Consider the following 10,140-nt stretch of genomic DNA (forward strand, 5'->3'; position numbering starts at 1 on the left):
TTGCACCCTTTAGTCCCGGTTCATGTCTCAAACCGGCACTAAAGGTCTAATCTTTAGTCCCGGTTTGAGATACAAACCGGGGCTAAAGGGCACCGCACCCTTTAGTCTCGATTCGTGTCTCAAACCGGGACTAAAGGGCTCATTTTAACCGGGACTAATGCCTTTAGCCGCATGAACCAGGACCAATGCTCACATTCGTCCCGGTTCGTTACTGAACCGGGACTAATGGGCTTATCTAGACCGAACGAAAGCCCCGTTTTCTACTAGTGGCGGGCGAGGGTGCTGGGGTCGGCGCGGGGGAGGGCGCTGCCGGCGAAGACAAGAAACTCGAGAAGCTGCACAAGTAGTGCGACGAGTTGCGCACGGAGCTGGACGAGGTGAAGAAGCGGGCCGCAGGGTACAAGATAGCGGCTTGGTTCGACCTGAACGTGCGTGACATGGGGGGCCAGGACATCGCGGCCTTCTTTGCCGCACTGATGTAGGCGAAGGACGTCGTCTCTGACCGCGCCAACCATGTTTTCCTGGAGGCGATGCACGTCGACGTGAGCCGCATGGCGGAGGTGGCCCTGCCGCCGCCGCCCCAGATCTTCGGTGGCAGCATGTTCGAGTTCGGTAGCAGCAGCGGCAGCGGCAACGACGGGATGGAGTTCTAGTTTCTGGTGTCTCCGCCCCAGGAGCAGGGGTTCCAGGTTGGGATGGGTATGCAGCAGATGGTGATGGCGGCACTGCCTTCGTCTCAGGTGGTCGCCGCCGGGATGGATATGCAGCAGCAGATGGTGATGGAGCTGCCTTCGGCTCAGTGGGTGGACGCCGGGATCGAGCTGTATACATTAAAAATCTTTTTTGGTAACACGTCTATATTAAAACTCACTTGTCAAAGGATAACTACAGGATTCTCAAAAGAAAAACTACGTACTCCGTATTATTTAGTAAGTATTCATTGGCACGTGGTTGAATCGATAGGGACGTGAGAACAAAATGTCCATGTGTATATTGTTCTTTTAAATCTCCATGCATATATTGTTTGACACACAAAAGCTAACGTTCCTAACAATATAGTTGGGAAATAGTTTATGTTTTTTTCGGGCATATTTGATACAGCACAAAAAATATCGATACACGCCTCTGATCACCATCAAAAAAGATGTCAAGAACCCCGCGTTGCCCTGCCTAGCGAAAAGGGGGAGATCTAAATCGCGCCGCCGAATTCTCTCGTCCCACCTACTCATCTCGCCACACGATTAATTTTTTATCAAACATGTTGAATTGTTTTCTAATAAGAAAACCACATTTTTTAAATGTGGGTTGCCCATTTCGTAAATATGGGACAGACATTTATACATCCAATCTTAAATGTATTTAATTTAAAAAATGTCATTAACATTTAATTTCTAAGATTGGTGTGTTACTACATCTCGATGCGGGGGGTGGGTATATAGCAAGTGATAGGAGAGGAATCACTAATATCCACATTAAAATATCAAGTTTTGCAGCGACATTTGTTGTATTCTCTGCGGAACCGTGACTTCCATGCAGAAAAGTGTAACTCAGTTGATTCAACAAAATTTTGATGAAAAATTGAAGAATTTCTGAAATGTAAATTAATGTTTGGATAAGTATGTATGATAAAATGAGCACATCTCTGAATTCAAGAATTTCTGAAGTGTATGTACGATAAGTATGTATACATTAAAGCTCAAGTGTAAAAGGATAATTACGTACTCGTTCGCACCCTGATTGAATTGATCGGGATGTTACAACAAAATATTGTTTGGCCCACAAAAGCAAGCGTTCCTAACAATGCAGCAGTTGGAAAATTATTTTATTTTTCTCGGGCACGCATTCGATACAACACATGACCATATATGAGAATATTGGATGTAATAACATCTTATATTATGAGACGGAGGGATTATATACGAGCTTTCAATAACCTTCAAAATGTCAACACCACCCGGCGGCACGTGCACGCGCTCGCCACATCCATCACCCTCATTTATATGTTAATGCAATATTTTCAAATTAATAGTTTCCTCTTTGTCTGGGTCACTAGTAGAAAAACTATTTGACGTGAGATACATCACTCCCGGTTTCGAAACGGACCGGCACCAATGTGACCATTAGTGCCGGTTCCAACGGCTAGGGGGGCGGGAATCATTAGTCCCGGTTCGTGTTGAACCTATGGTCCGGGTTCATGACACGAACCAGGACTAAAGGGGTGGTGGCAGGCTGGGGGGCACCAGTCCCTTTAGTCCCAGTTCGTGGCACGAACCGGTACTAGAAGCTCACCTTTAGTCCCGGTTTGTGTCCCGAACTGGGACTAATTCCTATATATACCCTTCATCCAGCCCACTCGAGCTCTCTATTCTTCCCTTTTCCTCTCCTCTATGTTCTTCCCCAAAGCTCGAGCTCATCCTTCATTTTGCCCAAAATTTGTCAAGATTTGAAGGCCCCCATCCATCCAAGTGATCACAAAGGTTGCAACCTTGTCCTTTTATCTCTCATTGCTAGATTAGCTCTTGCAATGCTCTATAAGTTGTGATTTGTGGTTTTTAGTTTGGCAATAATTATATGTGGTAGTTTATTTGATTTATATGCAATTTGATCTCAAATTAACTCTTAGTTTGCATATATAGGTGTGGTTTACTTAGTTCCTTCCCGTCCTTGTCCTAACCACCGTCGATCGCCCGCACCATTCCGTCACCGGCACCACCTTGGTGAGCCTCTTGTTCTTATCTTTTTTATAAAAAAATAAATCATGTTTGTGTGATTTAGATATATAGTCAGTTGTATAATTTTCTTACCCGTATGTTGTTTGTTATACATAGTGGCATGGTTTTGATATCCGTCCCTGTCGGCCCTCGTCTGGTTTATGATTCGGATGTGGTATATTCTCTTTTATAAATATTTGTTGCATTTCGTGTTTATGACGCATTATGCCCATCAAGTTGACATAGATATTTTTATCTAGGAGGTATGTGAACCGGAAATTCCAACCGACCATCTTGTCGAGAGGTTAAATTTAGTTGAAAAAGAAAATGAGTATTTGAAAGAAAAATTGAAAAGAATTGAATAAGAGAAGATGAAACTATAGTTGTATGTTGCCGATGTCGTCGATGATCACAAGATCAAGATGGATAAAATGCGCTTGAAGATTAGAAATATTAGAAAATATGTCATGGATAGTGAGGCTTGGTATCATTATGTTGTTGGATCAATTGTTACCTTAGTTGCGATCTTCATCAGATTTGTTGTTGCATTTAAATGCTTTAGCTAGAGAGTTTGTATGCTGTTTTATGAGAATAAGTGTGTATGAAATATATGTATGAACTTTTATTAATTTGGTCTTTTCGGTGTTGTGTAATGAAAATGAGCCGGCAATGGATGTACAATGACCGATGCTCTCCCCAGTTCATTAATGGCGTGCGTACTTTTCTGGTTGCGGCTGAGGCAAACAAGCGGCCGGATGGTTTTATGTATTGTCCATGTTTTGTCTGTAAGAACGATCGAAATTACTCTAAGTCAAGAACCATTCTCGTCCACCTGTTTGAGTCTGGTTTCATGCCCCACTATAATGTTTGGACCAAGCACGGAGAAATATGGGTTATGATGGAAGACAACGAAGAAGAAGAGGACGACGACAGCTATCCTGGCCATGGGTTTCCTCAATATGATGGTACAACAATGGCGGAAGAAGCTGAGCCGGCAATGCGGGAAGAAGTTGAAGAAGAGGCATCAGATGAGCCCGCAGATGATCTTGGTCGGGCCATTGCCGATGCAAAGAGAACTACGCAAGTGATAAGGAGATGCTGAAGTTGCAGCGCATGTTAGAGGATCACAAAAAATTGGTGTACCCAAATTGCGTAGCTGACAAGAAAAAGTTGGGCACCACACTGGAATACCACGGTTGAAACGTTTGTGCCAAAACAGAGAGCATGCCGAGTTGATGCGATGGCACAGAGAAGACCGTAAGAAAGGGGAAGTTGAGAGTACCCACTGATGGGTCGCGGTGGAGAAAAACGAGAGAAAGTGGTGGTACTTTGCAGACGACGCAGGGAATGTATGGTTTGGTCTAAGCATAGATGGCATTAATTCTTTAGGGGTGCAGAGCAGCAATCATAGCACCTGGCCTGTGACTATGTATGTATAACCTTCCTACTTGGTTGTGCATGAAGCGGAAGTACATTATGATGTCAGTGCTCATCCAAGGCCCTAAGCAAACCGACAACGACATTGATGTATACCTAAGACAATTAGTTCAGGAACTCTTAAAACCGTGGAATGAAAAAGGTGTACGTGTGTGAGATGAGCACAGACAGGAGGAATTTGACCTACATGCGTTGCTGTTTGTGACCATCAATGATTGGCCTGCTCTCAGTAACCTTTCAAGACAGACAAATAAGGGATACAGCGCATGCACACACTGTTTGGATGATACCGACACTATATATTTGGATAATTGTAAGAAGAATGTGTACGTGGGACATCGTCAATTTCTTCTGAGAAGGCATCCCGTAAGAAAGAAAGGCAAGCATTTCAAAGGTGAGGCAGATCACTGGAAGAAGCCTCGCCACCGTACTGGTGATGATGTACATCAATTAGTGGCGTTAGTAGTACCCAAAGAAGAAATGAAGAGAAGTAAAAACAACAAATGGAAGTAACGAAGTCCTCTGAGGAAGAGTAAATTAGTGGCATTCGTATTACCCTTTACAGAGAAATTGCACTTTTCATGATAGGAAAAAATTAATGTTATAACAGTGGAATTTTCATAAAAAGTAAGTTCCCTAAGAAAGAATGAATTAGTGGCATTGTTTTTACCCTTAACAATGTGTAATAAAGACTAAGGTGGAATTAAAATAATTAAGTTTTGTAATAAATAAACTATTAATGCATTGACATTACCCTTCAAGAAGAAAGAAAAAGAAAAAGTGCTAAGAAATATTGAAATAAATTGGAGAAAATTTACAAGAAATTGTTCTTTTGTATAATATACAAGAACAAGCATATAGAGTGGAATCCGCAAAAAACATTCTAAGAAGGTATGAATTACTGACTTTGGGATCACCCTTAAATAAGAAACTAATTCCACTATACATTTGATGCGGATGTGCACTTGACTCACTAGGGAAGATGATGTCGGACACCGGTTGTAGGGCTTGGGCATCATGAGAGCATATAACTCTATTCTAGAGCGAGCGAATGGAGAAGCGTGCTTGACATAGTCTTTTCAGGCGATGTACAGGTATCAGTGCATTTCATTACACATTCAGTGTGTTCTATGAACGTTCCCGGAAAAATGATGCCAACCTCATTTTTAGGAAATCGTGGGTAATAAAAATTCAATGTATGGTTTACCCTAAGAAGTTTTGATATACATGAACATTGTATTCAGATGAAGGGACAATAAATCGCCAAAGCCGGGTGTTATTTATTTAGAAACATCTCCTAGAAAATAAAGTTGAATGTGTTGGAGGAATTGCTTTGGAATGTTTGAGACACGGAAAAGAAAACCTTGAAAGGACGGGAAAAATCACTGGAGACCGTCTACATGACTCCTCCCACGCATACCGATATTAGATGGCTCCTTTTGAGCATAGTTGACCTTGAAAGTCCTAAAATAATATCTTGGTTCTAAGCACACACATCAGCGGAATTATTTTCAATGTAGTTAGCTACTCATTTCATTGTTTCTTTCTTCTGTTGCAATGTTCAAGCAAGAAGGGAGACTGCACCTTCAAGCAGTTCTTTATTTTCCATGAGTTTGTATGTTTATCAACTGGATTGTGTTGTTAAGCTATGATTTCGTATCGTTCAACCATTGGTATTTCTTTCTTTGTTAGTTTTATGGCAATTTTCTTGTTGGTTGTACCCATGGTCAGTTGATACCTTTGCTATTTAAAAGTTGGGGTCAACCCGAGACTCCGTCATGAAAAATGATTTTGGTGGGACCATATATACTACTGGTTCAATTGGCGGCATTCTTGTTTCTCTCTTCTCCACAACCACACATGTGATCCACAAGTTCTCGGTCTCAACAACCACTTCCATCCTTGCCTCGCAATAACCTCCTTTTCTAAGATCACATGGCCTAGCATCCCAAACACAATTTTCATAGTAAAATTTACTCCATCATTAAAAATGGCAAGGAACCATTTCTTCATGAACCTAAAAGACGAATCCTAACTAACTGCTACTGCTCTCTCCCATGAACTTCTGATACAACCAAATAGAATTTATCTTTAATGGATCTCTAACAGGAGTGTGTACCATACCTTTGACACTTAATAGATCCGTTCATGGCACAAGAAATCTTCAATGCTTTGTGGCAATGAACACAAATTTTTTTTAGTCTCGCAATGAACACAAATGCTAAACACGTTCTGGATGGTTTTGGTCCTGGCTTCTTCAAAGATATCAGTGCCACCACAGAAAGCTAAGATCCTTGATCACTTCTTTAATCAAGTGAAACTAATCAAATAAGAATAGAGAAAACCATCATAGAAATAATATTTCCTTCGTTCCATAATGTATTGCATATAGATTTTTTTTAAATCCAAACTTTGCAAACTTTAATATAGAAAAATATTTATATCTACAATACCAAAAATATAAAATATGAAACTACATCTAATGTTATATGTTTGAAATTCTAAATGTATATGTTTTTCTCCACAAAATTGCTCATGGTTGGTGATGCTTTTTTTTTCGGGGCATGGTTTATGATGTTTGACATTTCAAAAAGTTATATGCACTACATTGTGGAACGGAAAGCTTATGTATTACTTACTGTCTTATTTGATCATTTTTATTAGTATTAATATGTTCATTGCTGACATGTTTACATCCAATGTCTTAAACCATTGACCTTAATTATCCATATCTCCTTCATCGAGTCCCTGCATTATAGTGTTGGTGCCATATTGGTTTAAACTAGCAAAAGAGAATATTGGAAAGTAAGGAAAACAACACAGAGGTAGTCTTTACTTTTTATTTTAGGAAAAAGTACAGAAAAATAGGTATAACTAAATAAAATCTGAAAAAAGAAAAAAAATCTAAATGAAAAGTCATGGCAGATCTCCTGCCAGCGATTCAATTAAGCTTCACAATGGTAGCGTTGTTTCTTGTTGATTCAAAGATGTGGTAGTAGACGTAAATATCGCGAACCACGGAGAAATTATGGCTCTCTTTCACTCAACATGGAAGAGGAAAAAACCAAACAAATCAAGATTTTTAGGATTCAATAGTAACATTATATGTACGTACATGTGGATTCAGATTGATAATTCATTTGTCCGTCGCAAGTGCGCGGTGCAGGAAGACGGTTGCTATGAACGGACTCAATAGGGCTCATGGATGTAGGGCACGAATTTGCATGCACCAAGCGGCAGCGTCCGATGATTTTTATTCCCTTTTTTCGTGAAGATTTTTATTCCTTTGAGACATGATGTATTAGTTAGAGCTGTAAGTATTTGTCATGTGTTGAGCTTCAGGCCCACCAGATGTTTAAGTTACGACGACATGATGTTTTAGGTTTTTTTTTTTGAGTATCGACATGATGTACTGCACTTAGAGTCTGTTAGATGTGTTGAGTGTAAGATCCAACAGATGTTTTAGTTACATAGATTGAACGGGCATGATTTTAAAATTTCGAAAGCGCACCAGATCAAGGCCAGTATTTTCTAGTTAATATACACTTCTCTCGCATTGTCTTTTTTATCTTTTTATTGTGCTTATAGTGCATAAATATATACTCCCTCTGTTCCAAAATAGATGATCCAACTTTATACTAACTTTGTACTAAAGTTAATACAAAGTTGGGTCATCTATTTTGGAACGGAGGGAGTAACAAATAGCTAGATGTTCATATAGGATGCTGGGGTGTCACGTTGAGCCTAACGTTTGTATGGTCTACGGGATGATTGTCTGTGAATAAAATCGACCTAATGTAATTAAGATTCTGTTCCACGAAAGGAAAAAATCAAACACCAAAGATTTTGCACATCGATCTTTGTATAACGATGCCAGCTGAGATATCTGTATTTCATTAAATACCCGCAGCCAGCGACAGTATAATACAGATTTAGCCATTAATTATTTGACAAAAAAGAAACGACATAAAATTTGACTAAAGATTGCAACACAGGTGTAACTAGACGACAATAGATTGACGAAATATCGTCCACTGATGAATGCTTTCACTGGAATGGATGGACACGGGAAGCCGGCGTTCGTCTCCATCACGGCACGGAACTACGGTGAGGGAGGCATCGCCATAAGCAACTCCTGTATGTCCATCCACATGTCCTCGTCGAACCCCGGCGGCTGAGGAAGCGCCATCTGCCTCTGATCCATATCCATCCCCGCGGCGAACCCCGGCGGAGGAGCCATCTCAGCGGCGACCCCCCGAGCCGGAGGCAGCTCCATCACCATCTGCTGCTGCATATTGATCTCGGCGGCGACCCCCTGAGACGGAGGCAGCTCCATCACCATCTGCTGCTGCATATTGATCCCGGCGGCGACCCCCTGAGACGGAGGCAGCTTCATTACCACCTGCTGCTGCATATCAGCGCATACGGAATCAAATCTCATGGCCTATCGCGAGTTTTAATGTACGTAGCGAAGCGAAGCGATTCTTCTCATACATTCACGAGTTCTAATGTATAAACCTCTCTAACCCCGAGACAATTCGAGCACCTCCCTTCTCTGAGCGTAGCCACCAAGCAAGCGAGAATGGCAGCACCCAACCGGAGGATTGAGCAGGAGGATGCCCGGCACGTCTGCTTCTCCAAGCGCCTCGTGGTGTTCTTCAGCAAGGCCACCAGTCTGGTGTTCCTCACCGGCGCCCAGGTGGCCACCCTATTCTTCTCGCCCGGTGGCAACGTCTTCTCCTTCGGCCACCCTATCGTGGAACGCTTCCATCCGGGGAGGGTGCGGGGGCTGACGCGAGGGAGGAGGGCTCTGTCGGCGAAGATAAGAAGCTGGAGCTGCGCATGGAGCTGGTTGAGGTGAAGAAGCGCACTGAGCGCAAGGAGTTAGCGGTTTGGGTGGACCTGAACGTGCACGACATGGGCGACGAGGACATGTCGGCCTTCTTTGCCGCGCTGATGTGTAGAAAATTACGCCCCAACCAGGTTCTCCTCGAGACGATGCACGGCGGAGGTGGCCCCATCACTGCACCTCCAGCTCTTCGGTGGTACCGTGGTAGTACTTTTGAGTTCCATAGCAGCAACAGCAGGAGATGGTGATGGCGACGCTGCATCCGCCTCAGGGGTTCGCCTCCGAGAATAATATGCAGAAGCACATGGTGATGGAGGTGCCTCTAGCAGAGGTGGTCACCGACGGGATGGATATGCAGGAGATGCCTCCGCTGCCGGGGTTCGCCGCATGCATGGATATGGAGGAGATGCAGATGGCGATTCCTCAGCCGCCAGGGTTGGACGATGAGATGGGGATGCAAATGGTGATACCGCAGTTGCTTATGGCGATGCCTCCGTCACCGGAGATCCCTGCCGGGTTGGAGACGAATGCCGGCTTCCCGTTCCCGTAATGAGATCCAAACCCATGTCCATCCGTTCAAGTGAAATCATTCAACGATGAACGATAGTTCATAAAAATATGTTGTCGTGTAGTAACATGTGGATGAAATCTTCCATCAGGTTTTATGTCGTTTCTTTATTATCAATAATTAATGGCTAAATCTGTCTTGTCCTGTCGCTGGCTGCTGGCATTTAATGAAATGCAGACATCTTCTGAAATGTACTACACACGTTCGCTGGCTACAAGATTTTGAGTCAGCAATGTACTAGTGTTGACTTCTTTTCTCAATGGACACATACGTTCAATACTAGGGATGACTTAACATAGTAACAAGCACTTGAGTGACAAAGTAAGCATTTTTCTTTAAAAAATTATCGGTTAATAAATTGTAGAACAAGGTGAATAGTTATTTTTAGGACTATGTGAATACTTTTTCAAAAATCATGATGAACATTTTTAGAAAGAAAAAAAACTGAGCATTTTATTACTATGCAATATACATTTTTTAAATGTGGTGACCATTTTTGAAACACATGATGAAAAACTTGTAAAACATCGTGAAATGTTCTCAAAATGCAACAAACATTTCATATGAGATGGTGA

At 42.2% G+C, this 10,140-nt stretch overlaps 2 pseudogenes; both read left to right on the forward strand.

Moving 5' to 3' along the window:
- LOC119280349 overlaps positions 1-971 on the forward strand; it is a 2,401-nt pseudogene extending 1,430 nt beyond the window's left edge.
- A 7,759-nt stretch (positions 972-8,730) lies between these two features.
- On the forward strand, positions 8,731-9,547 carry LOC119280350 (annotated as a pseudogene).
- The last annotated feature ends 593 nt before the right edge of the window (positions 9,548-10,140 follow it).

The sequence above is a fragment of the Triticum dicoccoides genome, chromosome 3B (genome assembly GCF_002162155.2).
Source record: "Triticum dicoccoides isolate Atlit2015 ecotype Zavitan chromosome 3B, WEW_v2.0, whole genome shotgun sequence".
NCBI lineage: Eukaryota > Viridiplantae > Streptophyta > Magnoliopsida > Poales > Poaceae > Triticum > Triticum dicoccoides.